Source organism: Dipodomys merriami, unplaced genomic scaffold, assembly GCF_024711535.1.
Source record: "Dipodomys merriami isolate MVZ:Mamm:240054 unplaced genomic scaffold, mDipMer1.0.p SCAF_413, whole genome shotgun sequence".
Classification (NCBI taxonomy): Eukaryota; Metazoa; Chordata; class Mammalia; order Rodentia; family Heteromyidae; genus Dipodomys; species Dipodomys merriami.
This window is the reverse complement of record NW_027205749.1, coordinates 788,477-805,445: the sequence shown is the minus strand read 5'-3', so window position 1 is coordinate 805,445 and position 16,969 is coordinate 788,477. Positions and strand designations below refer to the sequence as shown.

The 16,969-nt window shown below is 37.3% G+C and overlaps 1 non-coding gene across 1 annotated transcript; it reads left to right on the top strand.

Moving 5' to 3' along the window:
• Positions 1 to 8,355: 8,355 nt before the first annotated feature.
• Positions 8,356 to 8,462, top strand: LOC138807165 (U6 spliceosomal RNA). The gene has a single exon (XR_011366071.1). It is a non-coding gene; the product is annotated as a U6 spliceosomal RNA (small nuclear RNA).
• The last annotated feature ends 8,507 nt before the right edge of the window (positions 8,463 to 16,969 follow it).

Here is a 16,969-nt window from a genome sequence, read left to right as displayed (position 1 = left end):
TCTACGTGATTCTAAAATATTGGGCATATATGTGCTAAGATTCTCACATCTAACGAGTTTTGTCATTGCAGCATATTACTTGGTCAATTCTTGGTAAGGACTAGGTAAACTCTACTTATTCTAATTGATCTCCATGTTGTTTAATTGGAAATAATAAAGAGTTTTCATGACAAAGATTGCAATTCAAAGCCAACCGGTGCTGAAAAAATCCCTAAGACGCCATCTCCCAACTAATCTGCAAAGAGCCAGGCTGGAAGTATGGCTGAAGACTCTTACCTCTAATCCGCCACACACTGGAAGTGGTACTGTAAGAGCACTAGCCTTGAGCAGATACTCCGGCACAGTGCCCAGGCCTTGAATTCAAATCTCCATGAATACTCACTGAGAGAAGTCATCCCAGAAACGAGCCCCTAGACTCAGCCAGTCTGGGGAACAAGGGACCATGGAGAGGAGTAAGAGGAGATGATGTCATATCATGCATTTTGTGCCTGCCCTTTCAAAATTAACCAGAGCCAGGAGGTCAATATAAATAAGAAGCCTGCCATCTAATGTTCATACCTGTCTACATTTTGACTGGATGGGAATTCACATTCTTGCCTTTGTTACCTGAATTTTCCTCTACCTAGTCACCAGATAAGGACATTTCTTCCAACATTTTTCAGCCCCAAGTCCTTCCACTTGCCATTTATTTGCTCTCTAATAATTTTTTCCAGCTCCTCAATGCCTCATGAGACTTTCTGTAGACTTCACCCAAGAGACTTGCCTCCACCAGACTTTATCAAAGGACTCACACTCACCAAGGGACAGCTGCAGCTCACTGCCTTCTCTGGGATGGGACCAAATTCCAGCCCTTTACCCCTAATTTCGACACACCTTGTCAGCAGGAAGTAACCAGAAAGGATCCGCACCCTATTTCATGATTATTAAAAGGCTGGAATATAAGGTCTGTTTCTGGATAGCGAGCAGATTCCACCCTCCTCCAAGCAAAGTCTCCTCCCAGTACCTGCATTACCTAGGCAACTGGCACTCCTGGAAGATATTACATCTGCATTTGCTGAGGTCATAACTGAATTTGATGTGGCCACACCTTTCTCCACCCATACCCTAGATAAGGCCTAGCCCAGCCCTAGAGGCTCTCTTTCTCAGGTCTTTTCCAGGACTTTCCCAGCTGCATGGAGGGCCAACATGGCCTGGTGCCAGAGGGAATGATGAATAAACTTAACCCTTTCCTGAATACCTCGTGTAACAATCTGAGCTTTAATTCCCAATGCTTACTCTATACCTCCTGAACCACACCTTCACTTCTTCCTTTTACCACAAGTGGAGAAAAGAATCTCTTAGGTTTATCTACTTGGAATAGCTTTGAATTACCATTGTCAAATTTGAACTCACCCAGTATGGAGCTGTAAGCCACTGGTGCTCTGCTAGAACTCACTTCTTAATAATAAATATTCACAAAAAGAGGAGAAAACATATTTGTTCAATTACATATGTATTGCCAGATAAACCAAATCACTTGCTACTGGAAGAGAAAAAGAGAGAAGATAGAAATGAATATGGAGGAGAGAGACATAAAGAAAGAAGAAGGGAAGAGAGGATAAGTGATGGGAGGGGAGGGGAAGGAAGGATAATAGAAGAGGAAGGGGGAGCTGAGTAGAATTGTCTATTTCTCACTAAGGTATTGTTGAACAATCAGTGCCTTTGCATTTATGTAACCAAAGCTTTGTATTTTTGGTAGTAGTAAGCTGAGATATAAAATACAAATTTTCATGTAAAACCAGTTAGTGTGCTTACTCCTGCACAAAGGAAGCCAGAGTTAGGTTACTGTTGGAGTCAAGGCAAGAGTATGCAGTTTAAGTGATTCTGAGAAACAATAATTATTATGCCAAGAATGCTCCCTTGCCCAAGAATTACTCTTGTTCCCTGCTCCATTCTTCCTTTCTACAAGAATAGCAGAAACAGGGAGGCTGGGAAGGTATGGTTAGGGGAAACAAAGAAGGAGGCTACAATGCTTGATACGAAATGTACTCATTATCTTGCCCATGTAATTGTAACCCCTCTGTACAATATTTTCACAATAAAAATAAATAAAAATTAAAAAAAGAATAGCAGAAACAGAAGAGGAAGGAGATATCTGAGTAATGATCATCTTTCTGTTTACCCTCATCTGTTTACCTTCATCCCCTCAAACAATAAAGCCAAAGGAGACTTAATGTGAACTAGTAGGGGAAATGTGTGTGTGTGTGGGGGGGAGTTCATTCTAACTTAATGTGAAAATTTTAAAATAATTGGGACAGCATTTCAAATATTGAAATAAAACTTTTTCAATTATTAATAAAAAGTAACTCGAAATTTATTGAAAATTTAGAAGACTACAGCACTCACTACATAGTGGGTTCTGCATAATTAAAACTGACTCCTGTTTCTATCATCAGAAATTGAAAATCGTCCCTAAACTTCCAATACTAGGTAAATTGTCCTCGATATTCACTTAAAATGTGTGAATAGAATGTAGAAACATAACTTTAAATTTAGACTGTTGAAGTGATAAGTGATGGACATTCATGATGGGTAGCATAATGTTGAGAGCATGGAAATTATTTTCCTTCCATCTTCAGTGTGTAGAAAGTAAAAAAAGCTCTATTTGATGGCCCTGAAGGTCCAATTCTAAATTTAGGACAGAAGGTGAGTAGTAAAGGAGACCTATCTCAGCCATTCACAGATTGGAAATGTGGAGAAATAGCCTCATTTATGTAGGTCAAACATGGAAGTGAGGATGTGGCAAGCCCAAAGCCAAATGCCAAAGGAAGAGATATTTTACAAAATACCATGAAGTTGAAATAAGTCTTAAATAAGGAGCTGGGCTTAAAGGGAGTAGGACAGAAGAATGGAGGGGGAAATGTTGGACTAATACAGTCAGATCACTCAACATACATATGTGAGAATATAAGTAGGAAACTTGAAGGGATAGGTGGGTTTGGGAAAAGGGAAGGAAGAAAAGTGGAAAGATTAACAATGATCCAGATGTGTTGTACAATGAAATGTACATACACTCTATTCAACGCTGACATGGTGGAGTGAAACCCCTTTGCACAACTAGCTAAAGATTAAGAAAATTGGTTTTAATTTTAAGAGACCAGAAGCATAAACCTTTAGAGATAAATAACAGGATAGCATTGACATATTGTTGAGGCTTATGCTTTTTTCAATATACAAAATTAAATAACTGTCAAGTCTGCTGCAAATGTAAATTTTACTTTGCCAATTCTTTTGGCAAATTGCTTATACTATAGAGAACCAAATTCCAATATCCCATTACTTCAAATAAAAAAAAATCTTAGACACCTTTAGGTGTTTCTAAATATCTTAAGGTAATGCATTGGAACTAATTTCATTCCACATTTAAAATTAAATTTTAAAACACTAAAGTCATTTAAAATCCTCTCACACGGGCACAGATATGGATAGATAACTGATATGGGCAGAATCAGAATTATTCAGAAGGTTGTAAATGGATGCTTACCTAGTTTTCTCTCTGCTGGATCATAGAATACAGACTATCCTCATTGGAAAAATTTAGCCTTCCCAAGTTTTCTGTATATAAACATTCCATCAACATTTTCTTATTAAAGGATTATTCAAGATTAGCTATATGTTGATTGATAATGACTGAGCATGACAGAAAGGTGAGGGAAAACCATTTACTCTTCAGAGAGGTTCTGGCTTGTGTTTCACAAAGTGTTATGAAAGCTCTCCATGAGAAAACTAGTACTGTATTTCTAAAAAGTACTTGCATGCTTACACTTTCTCATAATGTCTCAATTCAAGTACTTTTCCTTGGAGTTCAGTACTATTCAATGATGCTGTGTTAGCTTTTTGTTATATTTTGCAGACCAGTCTTGGTGATGAAATTTGTGCTCCCAATTCCATCCACAAAATGCAGACAAAAATTATCTGAAAATAATTTGTATCTGTTGACAGTGCATATGCTTTTATTTTTTATTACAAACATAGAATGTAGTACAAATTTTCATAGCAATTACACTGCACTAGGTTGTAGGCAGATTCTAATGTAAATAATATCCTGTTTTCATGTAGAATAGTTGAGTATCCAATGTTTTAATATGCCTGTGGTCCTAAAACCAATACCTTACTGATATTGAGTGACAAATACAACTTCCTATAAATGCAAAAGTTTTCCTTGTATCTTATATATATATATATATATATATATATATATATATATATATATATATATATATATTTGTAATGATACTGTACAGAGGGGTTACAGTTACATAAGTAAAGTAATGAATACAATTTTTTTTCTTTATTATTTGTCATGGGTTTAACTCTAGGCCTGCGCACTGTCCCTCAGCTCTTCAGCTCAAGGCTATTGCTCTACCACCTGAGCTACAGCGCCACTTCCGGTTCTCTAGTGGTTTATTAGAGATAAGAGTTTCACGGACTTTCCTTCCCTGGCTGGCTTTGAACCACAATCCTCAGACCTCAGCCTCCTGAGTAGCTAGGATTACAATCATGAGTCACCGGCACCTGGCATGAGTCATTTCTTATTGAGCATTTTTACCCCATCTTTTGTGTTCCCCTATCATCCCTTCTCTTCATACCTCCTCAACTCATCCCTCTACCCACTCTCTGATAGTGTCTTTTACATCTCATTATTACAATGGGTCAACCTGAATCCTATCTTTGTATATTAAATGAAGAAATGATGGCTTGATTTATGCTGATTCTACTTGTGTAGACACAAGTAAAATCACTCACCAAGTCCAAGAGCATATAAATGAAATGGACACCTTTTTTTTTCAGTTGGTTTAGTTGTGTTCTACACATTTATTGACAGGTTACAAATTATTCTCAAATTTTAATATATTAAAAATAATCTCTTCTTTTCTTATTTTCTTGGCCAGAAAATCACCAAGACCTCAATCAGCATTTCTCTCATAGGACTTTTCACATGAGTTGGTTACCTGTTGATCTGAGGTCCAGTTTTATGAGGACTCACTAATCTGCTTAGGAATTGATGCTGGCTGTTGGAAAAAAGCTCAAAGATGGATGCCATTTAAAGCCTTATAATTTTATTCTTTACCATTATATTCTCCTGCTACTTTGGTTGTTGAGAGTGTGTATAAGAGCAAGCATTCCTTGGGCATCAGGGAGACACCATATGATCTTTACATACTTACGTTTCCGAGTAACTTGCTATGACGTGTACTGCATTTTGCAAGTCCAACCTGTCAAAACCTACCTGTTTTAAGAGATAAGAGGAGTGGTAAAAGAAGTCTTAGAGACAAACACATCTTGAACATATTTTGTTCCAAGCATTCCATCTAAGGCATTTTCAGCAACTAATGAAACATGTGTTGGCTGTAATTATGGGTCTTTCTCCATGCGTGCATGGATACATGTGTATATGTATATGTGAATTTGTGTGTATAGTAACATATATGTGTACAATATAAGGGCATATACACACATATATGCATATATAAATAAATATACATATACAAATATATGCATATATATCTTTGTTCAGTGACTTAATCTATAGTTCCCAGAACATTGTCATTCTCACAAAGTGTTCATGATAAACTGCTCTGAGGACCTGTGCTCTATTGTACTCACTTCCACCATTACCTTCTTTTTCATCCCTGTGAACAACTTCAGTCTATTTTCCATAGGAGAGCTTTATTTTAATTACATGTAGTTACAAACTGATAATCAAAGACAAAGGTTGTTTGTGAAAGAAAAAGAACTTTTAGGTCACAGGTTAAAATATCTTTTTTTTGGGGGGGGGGGGTCCAGTCTTGGTGCCTGAACTCTGGGCCTGGGAACTGTCCCTCAGCTCTTCAGCTCAAGGCTAGCGCTCTAATATTTGAGCCACAGCGCCACTTCTGGCTTTTTTTTTCTTTTTGCTTATGTGCTGCTGAAGAATCGAACCCAGGACCTCATGCATGCAAAGCAAGCTCTCTAACACTGAGCCACCTTCCCAGCCCAAGTTAAAATATCATATCCATCCAAATGATTCCTATGAGATAAAATTTGTAATAGTAGTAAACGTGAAAAGGAATTCCTAGACCTGTTTTTTTGCCATTTAGAATGGCAAAGAATAATAGCATGTCACTCATAATTCTTAAAGAATGCAAGGGAAAATGTTAGTCCCCATCATGTTCCCACAAAGCCACTGGATCCTCAAGGATAATAGTAGACCAGCAGAAATTCTTTTTTTTTTTTTAGGTCGTGATGCTTGAACTCTGGGCCTGGACGCTGTCCTTCAGCTCTTCAGCTCAAGGCGAGCGCTCTACCACTTGAGCTACAGTGCCACTTCCATTTTTCTGGTGGTTTATTGGAGATAGGAGTCTCACCGTCTCTCCTGCCCGGGCTGGCTTTGAACCACGATCCTCAGATCTCAGCCTCCTGAGTAGATAGGATTACAGTCGTGAGCCACCAGTGCACGGCTCACCAGCAGAAGTTCTATGTAGCAGACATGGAGCATGAAAGTGAAAGAGAGGAAATGAGAGAGCGTGAAAGAGGGAGAAATATAATAATACTGAAAGTGCATAACAGATAAAAAAGAGCTGTATGAGAATATTCATACTGTTATCTTTAGACTCTACATATACATTTGAAGGTATTTGATGTATGATAATCCATCAACCCAAAATATGATTTTAATAAAAAATAAAAATGACTCAGAAGAAATTTAAAATGCTAAAACAATTTTCACATTAGCAAACTCTCAGAGATATTTCATGACTTTGAAAAGAATAAAGTGGCTGGGGTTAGTATAAATTTAGAAGTATAACAATGCACAAAAATATGAAAAGATATTCATATATTTCATTATATAACCCATAGCAGAAAGCAAATATTGTTTAGATGAATTTTTAAATCCCAGTCTATCAGGAGCTGGGATGGGGGCTGTTGTAGAGTGCCTGCCTTGCATGCATCAGGCCTGGGTTTGATTCCTCAGCATCACATAAGTAGAAAAGGACAGAAGTGGTTCTGTGGCTCAAGTGGTAGCACTTGCCTTGAGCTGAGGTAAAGCAACCACGCCCCAGAGTTCAACCCCATGGCCAACAAAATTAAAGTAAAAAACAAAACAAAATACAGTCTCTCACTTTTGTGACCTCAACCCTGTAATATCACTGCTTCAGCCTAGGGCTAAGATTTTAAGTGTGGACATTTATCATCCTTCCTGATTCTGACTGTACTTGATAATTTTTTAATCAATATTTTGTTCTTAATTTTGCTTTTTGTAAATCTACATGCAACTATAAAAAATGGTTTGGCCATCCCAGTCACCTTCTCAAAGTACCTCCTGATGATGAATAACAACAAGTTTTATTATATTACAATGGAAACAGTACCACAAATAAAGAAACACAATAACAAATATTAATTATTAATAAAATAAAATACCATAGAATTACTAGTGTTTTCACTATTTGAAGTGTACTTACATATTTGATTTTACTATTCTCACATTCCTGTACATTTAACACTGAATAAGATTATGATGTTCAACAAGAGTTTTATAGGCTACGTGTAGTCTTTAAAGTTACCCACTAAGACTGCTTTTTATGACTCATCTCATCATTTCTATATGGCTTATATCATCATTTGTTCCTCACTAACATATAAAGTAAGGAAACCCTAAAGTTTTAAGAGAAACTGTGCAGTTAACAAAGTCTTAACTCTTCACTCTGCTTCTTTACACTAAGACTTTGCAACATCTCATTAGTAATGTTTCTATAAACTCTGAAGTGTACATTTTAGTAGCATATGTTTGCTACCATAAATCTTAACTATTTATAGAAAAGTTGTATGACCTGACAAACAGTCCTAATTTTGGCCTATATAAGCAAATTCCCAAAATTAAATATATTTAAAACTTTTAACAAACCTTAACACTTGCCAGTGTTCATTATGACAGGTGCCTTGTACAGAATAATTGAATTCGTCCTCCTACACATCTCTTTTTTTATTTTTATTTTTTGCGAACATACTGTACAGAGGGGTTACAATTACACGGGCAAGATAATGAGTATATTTCTTATCAAGCATTGCAGCCTCCTCCTTTGTTTACCCTTCACATCCCTTCCCAGCCTTCCCCTGTCCCCCCATCCAATACCCCCCCATCCTACACATCTCTTGAACAACAATATCTGGGATTATTTTGTTTTTGAAATGTTAATCTTGTCTATTCTTAAATGTGTGCTTATATAAGAAGTACATGGTTCTAAAATTTCACGAGAAATCTTCAAAACTTACTTTTCTTTGAATTGTCTAGTTTAAGAAAATCAATTACACTTTATATATAAAAAATTCTCTGTGCTCAATTCAGCAGCACATTCACTAAAATTGGAACAATACAGAGAAGATTAACATGGCCCCTGTGCAAGGTTGACACGCAAATTCTTGAATCATTCCATATTTTTACAAGTAAAGATGCTGGAGAGGATGTGGCCACAAGGGAACCTTACTTGATTCTTGGTGGGAGTGTTAACTTGTTCAACCACTTTGGAAAGCAGTATGGAGGCTGGTCAAAAGACTCCATATAAAGCTCCTTTATGACCCAGCAATCAAAATTCTAGGGATTTACCCAAATGATCACAAAGAAGACCATACTAAAACTACAAGCACAACGATGCTAACTGCAGCATTATTTACAATAGCTAAGATATGGAGCTCACCTCTATGGCACACAGAAGATGAATGCACCATGAAAATGTGGTGTATATACACAATTAAATTTTATGCCTCCATCAGAAAGAATGACATCACCCAATTTGTTAAGGATTGGAAAGACTTGGGAAAAAAATTTAAAAAGTGAAGTAAGCCAAGTCAAAAGAAACATAGGTCCCATGGTTTCCCTTATTTTCAACAGCTAATATATGTCTGGGATAAGCAGAATAGATCATAAGCTATGTGCATATCAGATAAAATGATATTACAGGAAATGAACCAGACGTGTTTTTTGTTGTTTCTTGCTATTGTTTTTAAGATACTTATAATTCGTGATGTGATTTTTTTATTCCTTTATATGTTCCTCCCCTACGCTCTAACCTCTGTTTTCACTGTATTTGAAGTTGGTGCGCCTACATCCTGTGTTTACATTTCTCAAATTTGGGGAGGGGAAAGGGAAATACAAAATTCTTAAATAGGGATAAATGTTGATATGCACAAAACACTATGGTGAAAAATGAACTTTACAATTTAGGCAGGGGAAGGGGGAGGGGAGTGTATTTGTGGAGGTGGGAGGGAAGGGATGGTGGAAGAAAAAGAAAGGAAGAGGTAACAATGCTTGTTAGGAAATGTACTCATTATTTGCTCATATAAATATGACACCTCTGTACAGTTATTTTTACAGGTGGACCTATTGCAACATTGAGAAAAACAAGTCCTTATGTTGAAAACGAATTTTACAACTTTGGTGGGGGGGAGTGGGGAGGCTTGGGTGGGAGGCTGGAGAAGGAAGGGAATGGATGGGAAAGGGAAACAAAGGAGGAGGCTACAATGCTTGATAAGAAATGTTATCCTGCCCATGTAATTGTAACCCCTCTGTACAGTATTTTCACAGTAAAAAATAAACAACGTATAAAAATATTCTGATATAGAAGAGTTTATTTCCTTTATTTTACTCAGATAATATCGTTAACAAAGAAATTAATGCAGAACATTGATATGCTGATATGAAGGTATTTTGAATAAATGTGTGTGTGCATACACACATGCATGCACACATGCAAACATGCACATACTTGTTTATTGGCATGCTCAGAGTTTGAAATCAGGGCTTCAAAGTCTTGCTAGGCCTTTCCTCTCTAGATTGATGAGCTAATATATGAGCTACATCTCCATTCCTGGCTCTTTGCTAGTTCATTATAATTTCTGAAAAATATTCTCATGAATTTATTCCACCCTGAGAGTCTTCCAACAGTTATTCATAGATCTCAGGCTTCTGATTAGATATTCCGAGTAGATAGGATTAGAGGTGGGAGCAGCCAGGAAAAGGCTTTCAGAATAATTTTAAAAGTAGAAGAAATTTTACTTGATGGGGGCCTGTTTTATCATCTCCGACTGTTAAAGCATTTTGGAGTGATTATATGTGAATTTATTTTGTTTTCGGATTCTTAAAAGATAGTAAGTGTTGGGATTTAAAAGTTTCAGTATTTTTTAAAAAAGGATACTGGAGCTGTGGGCCAAAAGAAATTTGACTCTCTTTGGACTTCAATTTATAAACTCAGCTCTGTGCATGATAACCCAATGTCACCAACACAGTCTGTGTTGGTGTTGAAGACAAAATGTGACAGAAAACAATCACTATAGGCAATATTTGGTATGCTATTATTTCTTGGACAATATGAATATTGAATTGAGAGTGTAAGAGAATGGAGAGATTTTACCTATACTTTTTGTAATGTTAAAAGGCTTTTGGAGACTGTGACTCATTTCCTTCCTCACTGTGTGTCTTTGGGCCATGCAATTCGTGACTTTAATTAAAATTTTTCCCAACACTAAAATGATAATAACATTAGCATTATAGCAAATATTATCTTAAGAATTGAGAGAAATAAAACTTGCAAAATACTTAACATAAACTTTTATGAACGAGCTTTGAGTTTAGCCAAAAATTTTTAATACTAACTAGAATGCAATAATATTACAGAAAACATTACAGGTAGTGAGCAACCAGAAGGAATGTGATCTATTGAACATGCTCTGCTTCCAAGGAAGCCAGGTGTACAACTACTCATGCTTTAAATCAAACTGGTTATCTTAGGACTTGGTAGTGTAAAAATATCAAGGACAGAATAATGAAGGAATGTTGTAGACTGAGGTAATGTCCATATGATAATGTGCAAAACTGATAAAAGGTAAAAGTACCTGAGCAGTATATTATGTTTTATATCATTTAAGTTGCATTGCAAAGATAGGGAATACCTAGAACAATGAATTCTTTTTGATATCCTATCATAGGTCCTTAGCAGGATGAACTCTTTCTTCATTCTTTTTTTTTTTAATTTTATTTTATTTTATTTGAGAACATACTGTACAGAGGGGCTACAATTACATGGGCAGGATAATGCATACATTTCTTACCAAGCATTGCAGCCTCCTCCTTTGTTTACCCTTCACCTCCCTTCCCTGCCTCCCCCCTCCCCCCACCCAATTATACTCCCCTCCCCCCAACCAATTATACCCCCCTCCCCCCCCCACACCGACATTGTAAAGCTGGTTTTGACATGACATTTTGTACTTCTCATTGTTGCAACAGGTCCACCTGAATCCTTAAACGACTTGTTTGTCCCCATCTCCTCCACATGTTATACTGACATCAAATATAGTGAAAGCGGGAGTTACACTGTGGGGGAGGGACATACAAAGCAACAAAGAAATAATCTTATAAATGCGTTAGAAACACATGCATGAAATAAACGAAAACATTAAAATACATATTTAAGGGTTCATTTTCCTAACATCACATTATCTGACCTTTTCTGCTTGACTCATACCTATACTAGATATTGCAAATAAGGGAAACCATGGTACCTATGCTTCTTTGGGCCTGGCTTACGTCACTTAATATAATTTTTTCCAAACCTTTCCATTTACTAACAAATGGGGAAATGTCATTCTTTCTGATGGAGGCATAGAATTCCATTGTGTATATATACCACATTTTCTTGATCCACTCATCTACTGAGAGGCATCTGTTTTGGTTCCAGATCTTAGCTATGGTAAATAAACATAGTTGTGCTGGTAGCTTTAGTGTGGTCTTGTTTGTAAACATTTGGGTAAATGCCCAAAAGTGGGATTGCTGGATCATAGGGGAGATCTATGTGAAGTCTTTTGAGGAACCTCCATACTGCTTTCCAAAGTGGTTGAACAAGTTTACATTCCCACCAACAATGAAGTAAGGTTCCTTTCTGTCCACATCCCCTCCAGCATCTATTGTTGGTAGAGTTCTTGATTTTTGCTGTTCTAACTGGACTGAGGTGATATCTCAATGTTGTTTTGATTTCTTTCTTCATTCTTGTAGAAGCAATATCAGATGAGAGGAACTGTATTTTTTGTTTGCTTCCTTCAATTTATTCTTCAATTTGAAATCTAAACTACTTGAGACTGAAAAAAAAACAAGGGAAATTAGACACGCAGGCTTTGGAAAGAACAATCAACATAAAATAAATAAAATACATATAGCCTTATGAAAGGTCTAACTAAATTGAGTTATATAGTCTCAAGCATAAACAGAAAATGATATAAGCAATATCATGTTATTGAAAATTGAAAAATGTAAGGAGTTGCTTAATTTTTTTCCTTTCTTCTCCCTTGAATTAATTATTGATTTTTGTATAGAGAGATTAAAGATAACATTAACAAGAAATGATTAAAATTCAAAAGAGATCTGGGAAGATGGTAGGGGAGAAACTGGAGGCTAAACAGGCTCTCTCATAGAAAGCAGTTTAAGTGTTCCAGTGAACAGTCCTAAGCAAGAGAATCACAACAAGGGTGCCATCACAGTACAGAGAGTTTGGCCAGAGAGGGAAAATCCAGGCAAGGGGACAGGTCCGTGCACTTGCCAGCATGCTCATTTACAGTTGTGGTGGTGGCAGTGGCAACCGTAGCCACCAAACCTGAAACACAGAGAGTCCTGGACGAGGGCCCCAGATCAGCGGGCTAGGGCATTCTACACAACACCAGCAAGAACTGACAAGGAACAGACATCTTCATCCTGCAGATCGCAGACCAGAGACGACCCAGGAACCTAGACTCTTGTGTGAGTAGAAGCCTGACATCCTCACTCCTTCTAAGGGAGCAGAGGAGGAAAGGCCACCCCACCCCTCCCCACTACTGGAGAGCTCCATCTTTGATACTGATAAAGGCCTGGCTGAACAGCTAGCTCTAACTAAGGCCTTGGAAGAAAACAAGAGGCATTTAGCAGGTCACAGGAACCTGACCTCACCTGCCAGGCTCAGCACCACCCAAGGAAAAGTCATCCAGCCCAGGCAGAGATAGCTCTGCCCTCCTTAAGTGTTGATTTCTTCACTGGGTAAACAGAGCCAGAGGCTGCCCCTCCCTACAGCAGTTTTGACAATCAACTGAAATTCAGTAAACATAAACCCTGAGAATGTCTCCAGGCTAGGCTCTCTAAGTGTCTCAGAAGCTAGCCCCTCAGGGAAACTCTACTGCTTGCTGAAAGGCCTCCACTCTACCCAGAACCAAGACTCATCAAAGCATCTCCAAACTAGAGGAAACAGCCATCTCACTCTTTTGTGATACTCAAAGCAGATCTCCCTCCCATTGAACTAGACTAGGAGGAGGATCACAAAATTCTGGGTAAAGCAGAACATTTTTCTGCCTGCTCAAACAAACTGACTTAAGAAACCAATCAAGCCACAGGAAAATCAAACAGCACAAGCAGACCAGAGACTCCAACAAGAGACTGGTTACAGACATAAGGGAGATACAGGATATTCCCACCCCCCTCCAAAAAATCAAAGACCTCACTTTTTGTACCTTTTAAAATTTGTTTAAATTTTTTGTTTTCATTTTTAATTTAAAAATATTGTTTTCTGTTAACCTTTCTTTTTGTCCTCTTACACTTTTTATTCTTGGGGAATATCTGTGTGTGTGTGTGTGTGTGTGTGTGTGTGTGTGTGTGTGTGTGTGTGTGTGTGTGTGTGTTAGCTCTACTGAACTTTTGATCCTATTTTTCTTTCTCATTCTTTTCACTTTTTTTCCTCTTTCGTTTTTTTTTTTGGGTGACTTAATTGCTGTTATGCTCATCCTCAGATATACGAATAGTCGATTATTAGACCTTATCCACCATTATGTACACAATCCAGAAATTTATTACTCAATTCAAAACTTCTTTGACTCAAGTTTCTTAATAGCAGTACTACCTCTTTATACCTATATAATATTTTCAGCATTGTTTTACTTTTTTGCATCTCCTTTCTATCCCTCCCCTTCTCTCATCCTATCCCTGTTCTTCTGTGAAAATTACATTGTTATATTTGCATAAATTTTAAGTGTTTCACTTAATAGATTTTAATATTTCTTTTTCTATTCTTTCTTAGCTCTTTTTTCTTTTTCTTATTTCTTCTTTTTTTTCTCTCTCTACTATCATTCTATCCAAACTATTTCCCTTATTGAGATTAGGACTTAGTTAATTTAACTCTCCTTTTACCTTTCCACATCCCTCTATTCCTATTTTTAGCCACATCTCTCCCTAAACCTAATAATTTCTGGTATGCCAAATTATTCTTTACTTTTCATAGCCCATTAGTACATAGTTGTTTGATATTGAATAGATATATCTGTTGAACTAGATTCTATCTGCAGACTTTTGACTGTGCAACTACAGACTTTGGATGATGCTTGTCTTAAGATAGGGTTCTAGCACAAAAATGGTGTTACTTTCATCCCAATTTGGCAGAACAAGCAGAAAAACACAAGAAAAATGTCAAGTCCCGGTATCTCAATTCCCACTCATCATAATCAGGGGACAGAACAGATAATGAATAATCCAGGGGAGAGCTCCCCAAAAGCTATACAAACACTACTGGTATACATGGTAAATGAAAAAATTGAAAACCTGCAAAGGACTCAGTGTGAGCATGATAGGGAAAGAGAGGAGGCAAACCAAAGGTCAATACAGGAATATCATGAGCTTGAGGAACTTACTCAAAGATTGACACAGGAATTTCATGAGCAGATTGAGAACACTCAAAGAGAAAAACAGGAATGGCATGAGCAGGCTGAGTCCAGTCAAAGAGATAGACATGAATTGCGTGAGCTGACTGAGAATAGACAAAGAGAAAGTCAGGAATTGCATAAACGTGACCTAGCTAATCAAAGAGTAATACAGGAATTGAGAGAGCGGGATGAAATAGACAAAGATCTTTAGAGGCATTTATGGAATCCATAAACAGAGAGCTGAAAGAAGTCAGGGAGACCACAAAGGGAATGCTGAATGGAACCCAACAGAAGTAATGGGAGTCCAAGGAAACCATAACCAATCAACTAAGTGATTTGAGAATAAACACTGAATACCAAATTAAGGAAGCAAAGAAGTTCATAGAAGATCTAAAACAAAGCTCCAACAAAGAATTTGAAGCGATCAAAACCGACCAATTAGAAAGAAAAAAAATAAAAAACAAAGTAGAAACTCTTGACAGTAGGTTAGACCGTGCAGAAGATCGAATCTCGGGGATTGGAGACAGCCTAGATTATTATAGACAAAGAACGTACAAACATCAAGACAAATGCAAGAAATATGACAGATCTATTCAACATTTAGAAGACACCATAAGGAGGCCTAATCTGAGGATAATGGGTGTCGTGGAACACTTACAGAGAGAAGTTAATGGTCTAGGAAATTTGTTTAACAGGAACCTGGCAGAGAACTTACCAAACATGCAAAAAGATAGGCCTATTCAGATACAAGCAGCTTTTGGAACTCCAACTAGACCAGACCAGAACAGGACATCCCACCGTCACATTATAATCCACACAGGATCAATTCAGACCAAGGAAAAGATCCTTAAAGCTGTGAAGGAGAAAAGATCAATCACCCATAAAGGGAAACCAATTAGAATCACCTCAGATTTCTCAGCAGAGACAATCAAAGCAAGAAGAGCCTGGGATAAGGTATGCCATGCCCTAAAGAGAAACAACTATCAACCAAGAATACTATTCACATCTAAAGTCTCCTTCATTACTGAAGGTCAAATAAAAACCTTTCATACAAAGAAAAATTGAAACTATATCTCTGTCAAACCAGGCCTACAAAAGAGTCTTAAAGATGTCCTACACATAGCAAACCAAGAAGACCACAATAAAGACCAAGAAACTGTACCTAAACTGAGTATCCAAGAACCGTAGGAAGAACCCAATTGGCCCAGCTTCCAAGATGGTGGATAAAATGACAGGAACTCCCAAAGACCTCTCAGTCCAATCTCTCAAAATTAACGGACTTAACTCTCCAATAAAGCAACATAGACTGCCTAGTTGGATTAAAAAGCAAGATTCTTCTATCTGCTGCCTTCTGGAGTCACATCTTGCCCATAAAAACAAACACATTTTGAATGTGAAATGCTGGAACAAAATATACCAAGCAAATGGCCCCCATAAACAGGCAGGTGTTGCAAGCCTCATGTCAGATAAAATAGACTTCAAATTAAAATCAATGAGAAGAGATAAGGAAGCTCGCTATATACTAATTAAGGGATCCCTCCTTCAGGAGGATATTACAATTCTAAATATCTATTTTCCAAACAACGGAGCACACAAATTTATCCAAGAAAAACTACTTTCCCTCAAATCTCACATAGATACAATGACATTGATTGTTGGGAACTTGACACACCACTCTCCCCACTAGATAGATGAACTCGGCAAAAATTCAACTGAGAAACAGCAGATCTAAACAACTGCATAGATCAACAAGATTTCACAAACATCTACCGAATATTTCACTCAGCAGCATCAGAATACACGTTCTTCTCAGCAGCACACGGAACATTTTCCAAAATAGACCACTTTTTAGGTCACAAAGCAAACCTGTCCAAATTCAGAAACATTGAAATTATACCTTGCATTCTCTCAGACCACAAGGGAATTAAATTAGAACTCAAAACCAAAAGCCACCAAAGAAAGTCCTGTAACTCATGGAGGCTGAACAACACACTGCTGAATTATGAGTCGGTGGTGGAAGAAATTAGAAAGGTAATCCAAATGTTCATGTTATTCAAAACAGCTCCTCTGGGACACAGTAAAGGCATTACTCAGAAGCAAGTTTATAGCTCTGAGATGCTATATCAACAAATTGGAACCAACAATTTAATGAGACATCTGAGCCTCCTTGAAAAAGAGCAGCAAGATAAACCCCAATCCAGTAGGTGGAAAGAAATGATTAAAATTAAATCAGAAATAAATT